We start from the raw sequence: 18,416 nt of genomic DNA, 5'->3' as shown, positions 1-18,416 counted from the left end.
AATTTTAAGGCGAGATCAGAAGCAGGAAAATATACATTTCATAATAAAAAACATGGCCATAGGTCCAGGATTGATTTCTTTTTAGTGTCAGCTTCGATTAGTGAACATTTTAGAAATGTGGTACATATCCCAGAACATTTATATGATCATTCGGCAGTTTCATTACAATTTGAGTTAAGGAATAAAACAGTTGGAAGACGTTGGACTTTGAATCGATCAGATATTTCAACATTAGAAAAACTGAAATACACCACAAACAATTTTTTTTCTTTTGAACTTGAACACTGCCCCTTTAGATAAGGTATGGGATGCATACAAAACATATATTAGAGGGACTCTAGTCGGCATCAATGCATACCATAAGAAAAAGGATAAGGTAGAATTCCAGGTATTAGAAGAGGCAATCAAGCAGGCACAGGGGAATGTAGGATCTTCTCAAAACTTAACTACGGAATTGGAGTTAACAAAAGCAAAGAATAATTTAGCTGATTATATGGAGGCTAAAGTAAAACAAAAATGGGAAGCAAGCAAACTTGCAAATTATGAGTATGGGGAAGGTTGCTGCAAACTTCTAGTGTGGAAGATAAGAGCAGACCAAGTCTGGAATATAATAAGAGAAGTTAAATGTCAAGATACCGGAAATAGAATCACTGGAGATGGGGAGATAAAGCAGGCTTTTGTAAAAAAAAATCAGGATCTTTATACAGAGGATTTAAATCCAGGTAGGGGTCAAATAGCAGCTTTCTTTCAAGATGTAAACCTCCCGTGCCTTAGTAATGAACTTAGAGAGGAATTATCGGCTCCATTCACAATCGAAGAAATTTATAAGGTTATTAAAACCTAAAGAAAGGTAAAGCCGCTGGCCCTGATGCCCTCCCCAACAAAATTTACTCTCTTATGAAAGAGGAACTTGCCCCCATTCTGCTTGTTAAACAAGATCTCCCTGCATCTTGGGATCTGGCCACAATAATTATATTATTAAAACCTAAGAAAGATCCAAAACTCTGCAAGTCATATGGGCCGATCTCCCTGCTCAACTGTGACTATAAAATATACATACAAGTAATTACAAAGAGGTTGGAGAGGGTGGTCGGCCTATTGATTCACAATGATCAGAAGGGTTTTATTAAGGGCATGCCTTTGCATGATTTAACTCATGAACTAATAGGCACAATCGATTTGGCCACCGCAAATGCCATGCCCCTAACGGTAATGACTTGTGACGCAGCCAAATCGTTTGAGGTTAACTGGTTTTTCCTTCAAGAAGTAATTCAATGCATTAATTTATGCCATAATTTTTCGGTGGCAATTAAATCATTATACAAAAATCTCGTTGCTCGAGTCTTGGTAAATGGTACTCTTTCATCCCAGGTTATAATAGGTAGGGGCACTAGGCAGGGATGCCCCCTTTCACCTTTACTGTTTAATTTGTACATAGAGCCACTTGCCATCAAACTAAGGGAGTGTTAGGATATTATTCCATTCTCCTGTAATGGATTGGTAAAGAAGATAGGCCTTTATGCAGACGACCTAATGATATTTACTGGACATCTTCAAGATTCAATAGTAGCTATTTGGGACACTTTAAATAATTTCGGGGAGGTATCGGGATATGCAGTTAATCCAGCCAAAACAGAGGTCATGCAATGAAATACGTACTATAGGTGTGACCAGATTCGACATAGTATCAAGTATCTGGGGATAGAGGTGGTTCAGAAGCTTGAATTACTACCGAAGGCAAATTTTGATAAAGTAACATCTAAGGTTAGGGCACAATTGCAAAAATGGTATTCTCTACCCCTATCCTCCTTAGGAAAGTCGAACCTGTTGAAATTGGTAATTTTACCCAAATATACATTTTTATTTAATTCAATTTCATTGGAGTTCAAGAATGACTGGATAACTAAGATACAAGGTCTTTTCTCTAGTTTTATTTGGGGCAAGAAAAGACCTGGAATAGCTTGGCAAAAACTCAGGGTAAAAAAAGAAAAATGGAGGGGTCGCCAGTCCGGATCTACTGCAATACCAAAGAGCTTTTCACTTGAAAATTTTCAGGCAACTATTGGGTGACACTGCTGCTTTTACACCATTATTCCGGGCATTGACATTAGGCTTTCAGCTCCAATCCAGGTTCTTTCTTTTTACATTTGGAGATCCGAAATTTAAAAAAAAAAGTGAAATTTAAAATTCTACAGGCAGCTTGTTTAGTATGGTATCAAACAAGAGTGATATTGCAAATCCCCTATTACAGCACTAACGCTCCAATATGGAATTCACCCGGAACGCCAGTATGCCTACTAGATACTCCTGCGGTTCCAATCCAAGCAAAGGGAATCGAGAGATGGGGTGAATTGCTAGAGGGGTCAGAGTTAATCTCATGGCAAAAGATACAGGACATTACAGAGGGGGCTGTTTACAAATGTAAATATTACCAGCTATCTAGTTGGGCCAAATCACTGAGAAGATGTGGAAATGGTAATGAACTTTTTGAATCTAAACTTGCTACCACTCCTTCGGGTCGAATGGTACTGGATCCACCGTAAGATCTTCCGGTGGATCCCCACCGAGACCAGGAAGACGGTCACCCAGGCCCTCGTCACCAGCCGACTGGACTACGGCAACGCCCTCTACGCCGGAACAACCGCCAAGCTCCAGAAGAGACTTCAGCGGATCCAGAACGCCTCAGCAAGACTCATCCTCGACATCCCCCGACACAGCCGCATCTCCGGACACCTGAGAGACCTGCACTGGCTCCCGGTCAACAAGAGAATCACATTCCGCCTCCTCACCTACGCACACAAAGCCCTACAAAACCAAGGCCCAGGATACCTCAACAGCCGCCTCAACTTCTACACTCCTACCCGCCAGCTTCGATCGACCAGCCACGCCCTCGCCGCCGTCCCCCGCATCCGAAGAGCCACAGCAGGAGGAAGGTCCTTCTCCTACCTGGCCGCCAAGACTTGGAACTCCCTCCCGATCCACCTCCGCCTGACCCAAGACCACCTCGCCTTCAGGAAGCAGCTCAAGACCTGGCTGTTCAAGCAGTAGCGGACCCCCCCTCCCAAAGCGCCTTGAGACCCTCCGGGTGAGTAGCACGCTATATAAATGTTTTTTGATTGATTTTGATTTTGATGCTAGTTCAGCCCCAGGAGGACTCACAGCCGTGGTTTAAATCAATTTGGAGGAAGGAACTGCCGAGCTACGATCTTGACACTTTATGGCAAGTATCTCTGTATTTTCTATGGCAAAGTGTTAAGTCTGCACTACTAAGAAAAAATCATTTATTTACTATTCACAAGGCGTATTGGACTCCGCGAAGGTTATCCAAAATCGGCACCAAAAGTGTGAAGTGCCTCAAATGCGGGGAAGCTGATGCAGATGAATCACATATATTTTGGCGGTGTCCTTCCATCCAAACCTTTTGGGGAAATGTAGGTGAGACGATTTCCAGCATTATGGGGCAAAAACAATTAAGGAGAGTCTCCCGCAGGTTATTTTTGGCATAATACCAGATGAAGATTTGATAATCAACGTATGTTTTTGCTCATTTTATTGGCGCGCAGGGAATTGTGCATTAAGTGGATTCTACCTGTTCCCCCTGTAGAGTGTGAATGGCTCAACTCGATACACAGAATTGCAAAATTGGATAGAGCAATACGCATTACAAAAAAAACTAAATTTTGGAATGTTTGGGATGATTGGTGTAGGAGTAGGCAATTGTAAAAAAACTGCCTAAAGGATTGTTATTTAATTTTTATTTTGTGGTAGCGCTTTCTTTGTCTCTCTTTCTCCATTACTTTTTAGTGGTTAATTTAGTCCTATGAATATGTGGTAGCAATACAGGTCAGGAATGTCCAAAATGGCTTGGACTGACAGCCCTTGAGCGGTAATTCCGTGTGTCTGGTCATAATGGAGAAAGAAAATTGGAAAGGAAAAAAAAAAGGAAAGGGGTATACAGCTAGACCAATCGAGGGTCCGAGATGTTCAACACATCCCCTCCGCAAAGGAGAGATCGGACTCCCTCACATATTGGTGCAAGGAAAAAGTCGGAATTATAAAACCCTTTTTTCTTGTGTTTCTTTTTTCCCTTTTGCATCTCCAATCTATAATTGCTAAATACAAATGAGGACAAAAAAAAAGGTGCTAGTATCTAACTCAAAGTTACTCTTTCTATTAACCATAGAAGGCTGAAAAATAGAGCCGAAATCTGAAAGGATTCGAATATGTGCCTTGCATAATCCATGAAGATGTTTGCAGCAGGTGAGGAGCTGTTGTACCTAGACTGAACCTGTGACCTGCACGCTACACCAAGGTAGCTCTGCAGTAAATGCACTGGCCACCTGACCAGTCTTATCGCTAGTACATCCTGTAGCTTTTTGAATGCGCAGAGGTTTCTGCAGCAAGTGATTTAGCCCCTTTAGCTACCTTAAAATGTGGTCTGTTTGTGATTAATAAAGTAAGCCAGAACAAGAGGTTTGTGATCAACCTACAGTAAGCAGTGCCTTTGATGCAGCACGTCCATCTTGCAAATAACTACAGTATAGTGACACACTCATGAACATTACTAGGACCGCAGCAACCACTGCTGTTCGAAAAGTTGAGACCTGCCACTTAAATGAAGCACATTTACCACCCATCCCAAGCCCTTATGGTCTGCCTCAAGTAGGGGATAAAGTAATTTCCTGTTCTCCAAACCCCATTGCTGTTAAAAATATACATTTATCCACTTGCCACTTTAAATTCTGTTAGTCAGCATTCCCAGCTCCACTTGGTTTCCCACTAATAATGGTTTCATTGAGCTGACACCTGCTGCCACTCCTCATCTCCCACTCACCATGGCTGTGTTTGTGATGTATATGTTTGTATTCACCTACATGAGTACCATGTGTTCTGACACGTGTGCCCACATTATGTCATTTTTGTATGCCTATATGCGTTGAAAGCATAAGTGGCTGCATGCGTTGATGGTGTGTATGTGTGCCAACTTGTGCTTTTTCTCTGTACCTATCTGTATGTTATCAATATGTGCATTCTGTGTGTATGTATGTTTCCCGTGCATGTATATATGTGTATGTTGCCACTTAAGGAGCCGGTGACTGTAAATGTGACTTGATGTCTGTTGCCTGTGCTCACCCATGTGACTGCAGTGTTGTCTGTCCATGGCTGTATTTTGCCCAGTGTGCATCTACAATTTCAATGTCCGACCTATTAGCATTGTCAATACTTATTATGTAAGTTTATATTTTAATACATTGTCATACAGTTGAAAATTACTTTAATAATTAATCACAAACGAGCTAGAGATGAGCCAAAATAAATGCTTTCATTTAGCCTACATCTGGAAGACTACCCGGGGCGAGCCCCAGGTGGCTTTCATTTATTTTTAATATAGTCATCACATTAGCCATTATTCAGGATGGTGGGGCTTCAATCATCAAGGCCTGCCACTCAGTAAAATCTCATGGAAATCTTTCATCTCGTGTGACGAGGCCTTGGTGAGTTGTCGTGGCCTTATTTAACAGTGGGCTTTATTTAGAGATTGGTGGATGTGAGACATCTGCCAAAAGTAATGGATGACCAGTCTGTTCCATTTAGAGTGCTTTGATGTCTATGCAGTCTAAGGTGACGGTTTACTAAGGTTTGGCGTCGGATTGCATAACTTGTGCTGCGCAGCCCTGTTGCTAATTCCTCCTTGGTATTTACTAAACCATGCAAAGCTACTTTGCGTGGCTTTGCAGGGTTTAGTAAATACAAAGTAACACAAGGCAATGCATAGAGTTGCCTTTAATTACCTTATGTTAGGAAGGCGTTCCATGGGTGAAGCATGGAGCATTCCCATGGCTCCACCAATGGAGTTTGGTGCATTCCCAGATTTACTAAAGCTAGTAAACCTGGGAATGCTCCAAAGTTATGCGCTTCCCCCAGTGAGATGTAAGGAGGAGAAATAGGTTTATTTTGCTTCATCACTTCCTCATTCACTATGTGGTGCAATCTTAGGATTGTTTTTGTGCAGGAAGGTATCACTGCCTGCAGAAAAAACAATCCTGCCCATATTGCAGACACCCTTGCCCCATGGAGCAAGGGTTGCCTGCATTGGCATTAGGCAGCCTCAAGTGCACCAATGTAGGGAGAGAGCTAAAGAGCGCCACATCTTAGTAGATATGGAGCTTTTCAGCTTTAACCCATTCCCGTGACACAGCACAGCAACTTGCCTTGCTGCACTGCATGGCATGAATTCTAAGCAAAGCTGCCCTTCAATGGGGGAAACAGGAACTCTGCCGCATATGGGCGTTGTGCTTCATCCACCAAACTCCTGATAAGGCAGTGGCAGCTGGTTAAGGACAGTGGTGGGAGGGGTGATTAGGAAACCTAAAAAAAAAAGTACCTGATCGTTGGCGCTGCCAGCCGGTGCCTCGCCGCCGCAGGAATCAGGAACAGGGAGCACCCAGATATCCAGACTCCCCCAGCCAATCACAAACCTGCTGATAGCAGCATCATGATTGGTCTGAGCGCCTTGGGTCGGTGCTCAGACAGGGGCTGGGGCCTGGGCTTTTTCTCCACCCAAGCTGTAATGCAACCTGGGTGCAGAACATGCAAAGTGCAAACCGGCCGGCCAAACAGTCATGTGCACTTTAGGTGTAGTAATAACCACTCCTCCTACCACTGGGTCATGGTGCCCAGCCTCGCCCTCACCTGGTGGCAACGGGAATGCAAAAAATAAAATGATAATAACTTCTGTTATAATCATTTTGGTTTTTCCATGCAATGCTCCAAGGCAGCGGGGCGACGCTCCTCCCCCTTAGCGGAGGATCCGCCACTGTATTAAGGACCAGAATGCTGAAAACAATGTCTAATGTGGTAGTTAGACTTAAAACAAGGCAGAAAGGAGAGCCAGGTAAGTGTTGCAAGCATAAAAGGGAAATGAAAGGAGGAGAGGTTTTGTAAATTCCAGTGCACCTCGCCTTATGTCAGTAATGCGCAGAACTGGCTCTATCCACTAAACCACAAAGCACTTACCGAAGCACATCAAGTCCATGATGTGCAAGTATCACGTAACAGTGAGAAAATAACTAGTGCAGGTTTTTTAGGTCTGTTTCGTGATAGCAATAGTTGATATATAGCATGAATGCATTTGTATATAGATTACAAGATTAGGCCCAATTCAGCCAGTCACTGATTGAAACTATCATTCATGATGTATGGAATTTAGCTAAAGCATTAAGACCTACAGTCAGTCTATTGGTGCTGCAGTCAGATGGGTCTAGGTGGGGGTGGGGATGAATTATTTAATGTCTCTAATAACCTAAAGTTTATTTAATATAGCAATTAGGACTGGCACCTCGCAGATTTTTAATGGCATGACCGGTTCATTTAATGTCCCAGTTGGTACAAAAATAAGGAAAACTAACTAAAGTCAGTTTTTTTTTCCTCTTCTCAGTACATATATATTTTTTTAAGTAATTAAAAAGAAAGCAGTTGAAAATGTGTTCTAGGTTTATCTTAATGATCCATGACTGATCGTTAAATTAAACAAAAACCGCAAAGCCAAAGTACCGAAGAATACAAACAATTCCAAATAAAGTCCTATTTGAGTAAAAGGTCGTGGCCTTTCTAGAATCCAAAAAATTGACAAATAGCCGTTTTGTTTCCACGAAAAAGAGTAATCATTCTGGTCGGCACACTCGATTCTAAGACAGAATGTTCCTGACTAGCACTCGCCAACAAGTGATAAACAGTTCCCCTGATGAAGGAGGGCTAGATGTAGCCCGAAATGCATTGGGATTGATGGGATTGATACATCGTGTTGCCAGGATTGATGTATTACACTGATTGTACAGATGGTACTGTTTTCAGAAATTAACCAAACCATATGTGGATGAAAAAATAACATAAATCCTAAAATGATGTAACTTTAACTGCATCACTTTTCGTTTGGATGTTAACTAATGTGAGAAATCCATTTTTTGGAGTTCAACAAGCTGTGCATCAAGGGGACTTCTCCCTGGTGAGGGGAATACATTTGGCTATGCTTGTATATAGTACATGTGCTGCGATAATCAGTAGACAGAAACATATGACAGTGATTACAAGCACCAACATCGTAAATAGCAGGTATGGTTCCACCATGATGCTAATAACACTGTCTATATGCAGGCGTATAACACAAGGTAATAATCAGGCGCACCTCTATTATTCAATCCCTACCCTACGTGTGTCTAGGGTGTGTGTGTGTGAGTGTATAGCCAAGAATCCTCCCTCGGGATGATCCAACACCATTTCCTGGCGGGACAGAATGTAGGACCCCCGTCTTGGTCACGTACTGGACACCCCTCACAGAGATGTTAGGCAGCTGCTTGGTGAAGCATCAGCATGCAGGGGCCTCTTGCTGTCAGCAGAAGTGTTTCCTCTGGGTAACCCCCAGAAATGCCTATTTATGTATAATTAAAAGCATCCTTGCGATGTGTATACAGATTAGCATTGTTATGGGTTTGCAGATAGCTCTGTCACCCTGGGGATGAAGGTAAAAGACATTGTATAGCGTGTGCAAAGGCCTTGTACTCGGTGTACGAGGCATCATGATAATGTTGCACGAATAAAAATGTGTAAGCAAACCAGTTACAGAGAAACAAATCCAACATTGTCACACCTGCGAGTATGTGCAAAAGGTTATCATAAAATGTTATTGTGCAGAAAGAGGACAATGTAAGAAAATTTTCAGCGTTGCTACATGGGGCTAAATCAGGCATATAACACCATATACTTGCAACTGTATGTGACCTTTGCAAATTTTAATCTGTTTTATTTATTAATCTGAACCCTCTTTCTATGTTTTTGGACTCTCAAACTGGAGACCATCTTCTGTCTCTGTTGACAGGTGCAGTTTTTGGTTTGGAATATGTGGTCACACTATTTAGATGTGGTTGGTGCTTGGGTCCCAGCGAAATAACTAGTTTACATTTTGAAAAAACTGTTTTACTGAGTGATGTTAAATGCAATACGGCAGCACCATATTACAGCTGACCAGGAAGCCATGTTTAATTTAATACGCATTTTTATAGCATCTTACCTGACAATTTTGGCAGTGGTATGGACTGGTGTGTGTAATTCATCTTGATTGGTCCCACATCCGACTCACAGTGGAACAGGGAGCTGTAAAATGTGCACTTTGATATTGATATTGAATATGTTTGTAGAGCACTCGAATGCCCTAAACCGTCTTGGTGCTGGTGTCCATAGATAAGAACAGATTTATAAAGCAGAGATGATGTTATTAAAGAGCCTGCTTTTGTGAAAAGAGCCATGTTTTAAGGTGTTTCCTAAATAGCAGGAGGGTACAGGTTGCTTTGATACTTAAAGGGAGCATATTCCATAACTTGTTGGTGACATGGGAGAAATTTCTCCTTCCCCAGCCTGCTCTCTTAATTTTTGGGACATGCCTTACATTTAGTGTAGTTGGAGCGGAGGGATTTACGTCTCCTATAGGCTATAGCAGCAAAAGACTTTCTTCAAATAGCGAGGTCCTGCATTATAGGCCAAACAGAGTGCTTTAAAAGTCTCACTTTTTCCCACAGGCAACCAGTGTAGCTGCTTTAAAGTTTGAGAAACTGATGAGTGTTTGGGAATTTTCATCAGCAAGTGGGCAGCAGCATTTTGAAGCGCCTGTAGTTTGCTTAAGTGTCTTTTTTGGATGCCCAAATAAAGGGCATCCCAGTAATAAATCATAGACAGCATTAAGGTGGTTATTACTGTTTTTTTGTAAATTGAAGGGGATGAACTGCAATCTCTTTTTCAATGTTCTTAAGCGGTAAAAACATGCAGGAGTAGTTTGATTTACCTGCTTTGAAGGTGTGAGCTTGCTTTAAAAAATAATCCCTAGGTTTCTAACCTTAGAGATAGGAGAAGGTAAAGGACCTAATTCCTGAGGTCACCAGGTGATATTCCAAAAAGTAGTGTATTTTCCAAACAGTAGGACTGCTGTTTTTTTCTCAGTTTAATTTCAGACAGCTGATGCCCAGCCAGTTCACACCGCATACAAGATCTAAAACGATTTGCAACCTCTAGTGGATCTCCCGAGATTGAAACTAGAATCTCTGTATCATCTGCATGTGATACAGAGGAGAAAGCAAATTATATTATCAGTTTTGCCAGAGGTGCCACATATATATTAAAAAGGTTCGGACTCAGGGACTATCCCAGAGGGACCCAGCATGGCAGAGTATTAGGCATGGATGTAAGATCACCTAATGTGACTGTTAGAAATGGGGTTCTCTAGTTGGCAAGGTTTGCCCCTTTGTCTAACTAGGGACTCTTCCTTCTAGTCAGGATAAGGGAGATACACTTTTAAATAACCCCTGCTTACCCCCTTGGTAGCTTGGCACGAGGTGCCAGGCTTATCTCAGAGGCAATGTATAAAGCATTTGCTCATAACACACAGTAATACAGTGAAAACACTACAAAAGTTCACCACACCAGTTTCAGAAAAATAACCAAAATTTATCTGTGCAAAGACCAAACCGATAAAAGGCCAACACACAGTCATCAAAAATATGCACTTTACAAGAATGGTTGTAAAATGCAGTTCCTTAAAGCCAGTAGTTCCGTCTGGGGCTGCCGCAGCGCTGAAAACAACAGACTCCAACAGCTCTGGCCCACCGCGTCGGTGCGGACTGGCGTCAGAGTCAGCAAACTTGTAAACAGTACCTTTGGTTCCAGCCTACTGCGTTGGTGTGGGCTGGTCGTGGCAATGGCATTATTGCAATGTGAAGCATGGGGGTGCAGCGTGCGGTGCCCTCAAGTCGCAGTGCAGGCATGAGCTCGGTGACGGACGTTCAGCGGCGTCGGTGAGACTAGGGCGGCGATGCAGATCAGGGTGGTGCTCAATGTGGTTCTGACAGGTCGCGGTGTAAGCAAAAGTGCAGGTTGATGAGAGCTGGTGTCGGTTGGTCCAGGGTGCGGTGTGGGATGGGGCAGTGCATCGTGGGACTAATGAGTTTTGCTCCCAAACCACAGTGCAGTCACGGGTGTCGAGGTCAGTGTGCAGCGTCGTCGTCGGTGAGACCAGGTTGGCTGAGCCAAGGCAAGACGGTGCAGAGTGCGGTGCCCACAGGTCACTGTGCAAGCAGCGGCTCAGTGGTGGCGGCAGTCATCCTCGTCGGTGAGACCAGGCTGGCGGTGCAAAGTGCAGTGGTGCCTTCTGCTTTGCCCTACAGGACACAGAACCAGCAGTGGCAACTGAAACCCACGGTTCCAGAGGCGGTACCCAGAAGTAAGCAAAGTCTTTGCTGTCCCTGAGACAATGGGAATAGGAGGCAAGCTCTATTTCAAGCCCTTGGACATACTCAGCAACAAGTGAAGAAAGTTCAGTCCAGTCCTTTCACTGCCCAAGGCAGAAGCAGCAACTGCAGCAACAACACAGCAAAGGGGCAGTACTCCCCCTGGGAGTTCTTCAATCTCTTTTTCTTGGCAGGTTCCTTGAGCAAAGCGAGTTCCAAAATACTAGGGTCTGGGCCCCAATATTTATACTCCGTTTCTCTTTGTACTGTTGGGCAGAGAGTGTCTGTGCTCAGTCCAAACCAGTTTGGTCCTCTCTGACCTGGCTTCATGGCAGGAGGTGGAAGCAGCATTGTCCAAGGCAGACCGGGCCTATTCAAGTGCAAGGGAATCTCCTCCAATACTCTAAATGCAGTCCAGGTCTACTCAGATAAGCCCTGACTCATCCAGGAAAGGCAGGACACCCCCCCCCAGTAGCTGTCTGAAGAGAATGCACATTCTCAGCCCCTGTCACTCCAAAGCCAGATAGTAAATCTGTGAAAAGTGGTATCTTCAAACGCAGAACATAAAAATCGTCTTTACTAAAAGATGCATTTCTATATTCGGTGTTCAGGCATACTAAACTCCATCTCTCAATCTTGTCCCAGTGGGAAGATATACTTGTAAAATGTTAATCAGTACTTCCCATTCTATCCTATGGGACAGATAGCCTTTCCATAGTGAACAACTAAACATAATGTTCACAATCAGGTTATGTTACATACACCAGTACATGTCCTACTTTTCAAATACACTGCACCCTGCCCATAGGGGTACCTTGGGCCTACCTTAGGGGTGACTCATACGTAATAAAAGGGAAGGTTGAAGCTTGGCACATGGGTGCACTTGCCAAGTTGACATGGCAGTAAAAATGACATTCAGACACTGCAGTGGCAGGTCTGAGAACCCTTTGAAAGGCTGCTCGTGTGGGTGGCACAATCAGTGCTGCAGGCCCACTAGCAGCATTGGATTTACCGGCCCTGGTGCTCTCAGTGCACTTCACTAGGGATTTATCAGTAAATCAAATATGTCAAATCATGGAAACACCAATCCATAATCCAATTTACAATCGGAGTGCTTGTACTTTAACAATAAACAGCAGTGAGAAAGTGCGCAGAGACACTAAAGCAGCAAAAACAGAGTCAAAACCTAGAGGTCAGAAAGAAAAAAGACAGGGTAAACATGCCAAAAGATGCCAGGTCTAACACATGTCCCCTCCAGCTGAAAGTAGGTAGAACTAGCCAAACTCCTTGGAGTTCTTTTCACTAAGACGGAAGAACCTAGATTGACCATCAGCATTGGCATGCTCTGTGTCAGGGTGGTGTCCCGTTACCTTCCACTGACCCATTGTGCTCCTTGGTAGATAGGAGGCCAAGGAGAGGTTTACTCTCTTCTTCCAGCTCATTATCTGTCGCCAAGAGCATGCTCACTTCAGACCTCCCAAAGTGAGGCATGAGGCGGTTCACATGGAGGACCCTCAATGGGTTCCTGGGAGTCTGCAAATTCACCAGGTAAGTGACATTACATTTGCACACCATCACTTCAAAAGGCCCAGTCCACTTGTCCTATCATACCAGCTGTTTCATCTCTTCCTGGCTTGCTTCTAGGTTTGCCTGAGCAAGTTTCCTGAAAAGTCTGGTTCCTGAAGACCATCATGTAGCTAAATACATCCTGGGGAGTTTTCCTGGGAGCTGTTTGCCAGCCTTCCTTGACCAAACTGATGTAGTGTAGTTCCGATAGCACCCTTACATGCAGGACGTGCACTGTTTACGGATAACATATACTGTGGGCTTGGTGGCAAACTGACTCTGTACACCCCCACCGAATATGTCAGCCTATGTTTTCGCATTAGCTAGCTCGCAGAGCTACTAGAATCTCCTGTTATCAGAGAGATTAGTTTTTGCAACTTCAGAACATGATAACCTCAGACTTGTGGAAATAATATACTACTTTTCACCCAGTCACTCGTGCTTGCTAGTTTTGTTCTCAGAGAGATACACAGAAGAAACAGTCGAGCATGTTTACAATAAGAATTTATTGTACCGTAGTTCTTCTCCTGTAAAACAAGTATGCTGCTACAACTGTAATACAGTAGCAGAGATATAGAACCAGCAGTACAGTGAATAAAAAGAAATAGTATTGTTCTACCATTTTGCAATAGTCATGAACATATACATGAATATGAAATGCATTTATAAAATAAAGTACGTACTCCTAAGAAGTCTAAGTGACAAGAATCCCATTAGGATTTAGTAAAACCCCCATACCTGAATAGTGAGAGTGTGGGACCTTGTCCTGTACTTGAGTTGGACACCCCGCAAGGGATCGTCAGACCACTGTTAGCTGGAGCGATGGCATGCCGAAGCTGCAGCATCACTGGTCAGTGTGTCGGCCTTGAAGTCTCGGTTGCCTCCTGCTTTCTGATAGCAAGAGCTGCTGTATTTATACAGTCTATGTGCGTATGTTCCCCATTGTTCAGTATGAGGATGAAGTTGGGGATTAAACCTTGTGCGTTACATCGAATATTGGCACAGCTCAATCGCAGGGGGACTCAGATTGCATGCCTGCAGGAGACACATTTGAACGCTGCTGAAGCTGTGAAGCTGCGCAAAAAATGGAGGGGACAACTATTTGCTACCTCCTATTCAGCGTTTTCGAGGGGAGCAGCGATTTGGTTTCGCGGCTCTGTCCCCTTCCAGATGTTAGAACAATGTATCGATAATGAGGGTCGTTATGTATTTGTGCGGGGGCTGTTAGACGGGGATGCTATTGTATTTGGATGTGTGTACTCGCCGAACTCGAATCAGTCGGAGTTCCTGGCAACAGTGAATGGGGTGCTAGCGAGATGGGTTGATTATCGTTGGTTCATTGGGGGTGATTTCAATGCTGTGCTTGATGTTACGTTGGACAGGTCACACCCCCCTTTACAAGCGACTGAGAGTAGGAAACAGGCAGATGCTCTTACTAGGTGGGCTGAGGGCAGGGACCTGACAGATGCATGGCGCAGCACACATTCACAAGAGAGGGAATACACTTTTTTCTCCCCACCGCATCAGCTTCATACCAGAATTGACCACATTTTCTGCTCCCGCTCCATAGCAGATGCCATTGTCCAGGCCCAACATGTAGGGAAAACTCTATCCGATCACAGCTCTGTGGAACTCACCTGGCATTGGGGCAGGCGGCTGACCCCCATCCCCACCTGGAGACTGTCTCCGGATCTCCTTGAAGACTCGGTATTTCGGGCCTCCCTGACCGATGCCATAGTAACTTACTTCTCCACTAACGTGAACACGGCCAGCACCCGTCAAGTGGAATGGGACGCATTTAAAGTCTGTCTGAGGGGGACAGCAATGGCCGCTGGAGTGGGTAGGAAACGGGAGGTAATTAATCAACTGAAGGAGGTGGAGGGCTCACTAGCGTCACTAGAGAATGAGGCTGCAGGCACACATGCACCATTCACACCACTACAGGAGGCTCATATTAGGCACGCAGAGCTACTGGAGGACCTGAGGCTCATAGATTATAGGGAATACACAAGCAGGCAACATACACAGGCAGATAGAGCCGGTCCCCTTCTAGCCCGCCTCTTACGAGACTCCCCAGTGAGCCACCCCATTTTGAAAATATTGGACCAGACGGGCAGCCCGACTACCACCCAGGTCGGGATTAACACGGCGTTCAAGGAATACTACACCACGCTGTACAGCCCCCCACAGCCACTCCCGGAGATTGCACTCGAGGCCTTCACAAGGGACTTAGCCCTGCCTCGACTCAATGATGGGCAAATAGCAGACCTGAAGCGCGACATCACCATAGCTGAAATCAGGCAGGCAATACGTGCCCTCCCTAAGGGCAAGACCCCTGGAACGGATGGCCTACCAGCCGATTTTTATGCAGCATACATAGACCTATTGGCCCCACGTTTACACGCTGTTTATATAGAAGCGCTGCGGACGACTGCTTTACCACAATCGTCCATGCAGGCATTAATCATGTCCCTCTTGAAACCTAATAAAGAGGGGCTTCACATGGCTGACTATAGACCCCTGTCCCTTCTCAATACTGACTCCAAGATATTGAGCAAGGTACTAGCATCGAGGCTCGTGCAATACGTACCTCAGCTGGTCCACTCGGACCAGTGTGGTTTTGTTTCGGGCCGCAACACGGCCATGAACCTCAGACGATTAGCCCAGCTCATGCTCGGAGACCGTGAGGACACGAGCTCCGAAGGCTGCATTTCACTAGATTTGAAGCAAGCATTTGATTCCCTTAGATGGGACTATATGTTTAACACGTTGTCAAAATTTGGGATCCCACCCGAATTCCTCGCTTGGGTCAGATTGCTGTACACCTCCCCCACCGCTAGAGTGCGCACCTCGGCCATATATCAGCATCTATAGCCATCGCACGGGGCACCAGACAGGGCTGTCCACTCTCCCCCCTCCTCTTCGTCCTTGCCCTTGAGCCTATGCTCTGTAAACTCAGGCTGATGGCCCCCCGATATGGCATCCTACGGCATGGGACAGCGCACATAGTGTCCGCCTATGCGGATGATATCATCTTGTATCTCCGGGACCTGAGGGGCGACTTGAGCCCCATTGCCCGGGTCTTTGAAGACTTTAGGACGGTCTCAGGCCTGACCATAAGTGAATCCAAGTCATACGGGTTCGCATTTGCAATTACAAGCCTGGCTGTTCCCCTACCTTTCGCCCCCCACGTGTTCCAGATGGCTGAAACCACCTTTAGGTACCTGGGGATGCAGATTTACAGGGAAGCCGACACGATGATTGACGGTAATCTTGGGAGGGCCATCAGAGCACTGAAATCGCAGGTACAATTTTGGCTCACACTTCCACTCTCCATACCCGGCAGAGCGGCGATCTCCAAGATGGTGATGCTCCCCCGTCTTCTCTATCACTTCACTAACTTGCCATACCTGATCCCAGCAGCGACATTTAAGACCCTGGACACTTTGCTCACCGAACTTGTTTGGGGGCACGGCCGCAGGCGTGTAGGTCTGTCCAAGCTACAACTCCCCTCTGACGCTGGTGGTATGGGCCTACCGGACTTTAGAGCTTACAACTACGCTTGTCAGCTACAATGGCTGGCCTTCTGGGTGGCGGGTCGCAACCTTCAGGAGGTCGATATGACGGTTGGGGAGCATGCAATGGGGAAATTACATACGTTGCTATTGCCCAACTCGGTTATTCCGAGGGATGCCCCACCTCTCCTCAAACTAGCGATACTTTACTGGCGAAAGGCATTGAAGTATACGTCCCCTGGATCGACCTATGCACCCACAATCCCGCTCTTGGGCATCCCTTTGGCCGCGGGAACTCTGACGACGGACTCACTGGAGCGTTGGCATGATGCAGGAGTGTCGCATGTAGGTGACCTGTTTGCAGGAGGGCGCCTGTTGTCCTTTGAAGACTTTAAAACCACCCATGGAGTCCCTGGAGGCACCTTCCTCCTACACGCGGGCCTTCGCCGCTATATCGCACACAAGTGGTCCCCTGAGAGCCAAGAGCTAGATACAAACCCTCTCATCACAATGCACTATCTGATGGGCACGGGCGCCCACCTGACAAAGTGGCTCACTGCTAGTATTAAGGGGGGAAGGGCATTCGATCTGTCATTACTTCGGGCAGCATGGGAGGGAGACGTAGGGAGGCCCCTACGAGACGGAGAATGGAAACGTATCCTCCAGTTTCCCAAGAAAGTGGCCAGGAACCCCAAGTTTAGGTTTATTCAATTGATGCTACTACATAGGGCCTACCTGACCCCACACCGCATACATGTGATGTTCCCTGATGCGAAAAGCAATTGCCCCCGATGCGACACCGAAGATGCATCACTGACGCACATGCTCTGGCAATGCCCCAAACTAGGATATTACTGGGCCACGGTTCATGATTCGCTTAAGAGAGCGGCCGCTCTGTCCAGATCTCCTACACTGGAATGCACATTATTGGGGTTGGGGCCCTCACAACGCACCAGATCCGTGGCGGCACGTTTCTCGGACCTGGCCCTGTTGCTGGCGAAACGTGCCATCACGATGAGATGGAAGTCACCCAAACCTCCCAATCCTGAACTGTGGAAGGCGGAGGTAGTGCGATGGGGTAAGGCAGAGGGGGAGGCTCTGCAGCGTGAGGAATACAGAGGCCTGAGGAAAACGCCAATCTCCCTAGACTGGTTTACCACCCTGGGTATGTTTGAAGCTGGGGACGATGAGGAGGACGGGGATACACATGCCTCGTCAAATGCAGGATGCATGGGCACTTAGCCAGACTGTCAGGCACTGATGCTAACTGTGGTGCGCTCTGATGAGGTGCGAGGAACTCTGAATCACATTACTGTATTTGCCTCGTTCCACCTGTGTGTGCAAAGGGATGAAGCCTTACGTTGCAATGCCGTAAGTGGCCCGGTCTACTGATTTTTTAGTTCTAGATGGTTGTGAAAGTGTCGGGTGGGTTGGTTGAGGGTGGGGGGAGGGATGGCATTGACCGGGGTTTGTCTATCGTTTGACGTTTATTGTCATCATCAACAAAATTGAAAACTCCAGATACTTATGCATGTATATGTTCTAAGCGCAAATATGACTGTATTACCCTGTTTTTTGCTGTGACTGAAATTTCTGTAACTGCTTTACCTACTATGCTAATAAACAGATTTTCAAAAAAAAAACTTGTGCGTTGATGGGAGAGGTAAAGTTGCCCTCCTGTAGAGTGTACTTATAAATTATTCATATGTGCTAAGGATAAAGTCTTATCAATATCGATTGGGAAAAACCCAACCTCGGCATGGAACTAGGTGAAAGCTTCAGTCCAAAAAAGGCTACAGTCCTTATAAGGCGTTATGTTCATACAAGGCAGTCTGTCCTTATTTGGAGTTATGTCCTTATAAGGCTCGTTCATATGAAATGATGGGGAGATGATGTAGGGAAAGTGTACGATGTTCCCTAGACCTATATCAGGGTACCAATATGAAATATAACACTGAGACGTCCTCTCACAGGGTGCCCATGCAGAAGCTCGAAGAAACTGAACCCTAATGACTTCTGTGGTACATCCTTGTATGCAAAGAGAAGGCATGGTAAGAGGACG

The sequence above is a fragment of the Lissotriton helveticus genome, chromosome 9, assembly GCF_964261635.1.
Source record: "Lissotriton helveticus chromosome 9, aLisHel1.1, whole genome shotgun sequence".
Classification (NCBI taxonomy): domain Eukaryota; kingdom Metazoa; phylum Chordata; class Amphibia; order Caudata; family Salamandridae; genus Lissotriton; species Lissotriton helveticus.
The sequence above is the reverse complement of the archived record's forward strand: the minus strand, read 5'-3'. Positions refer to the sequence as shown.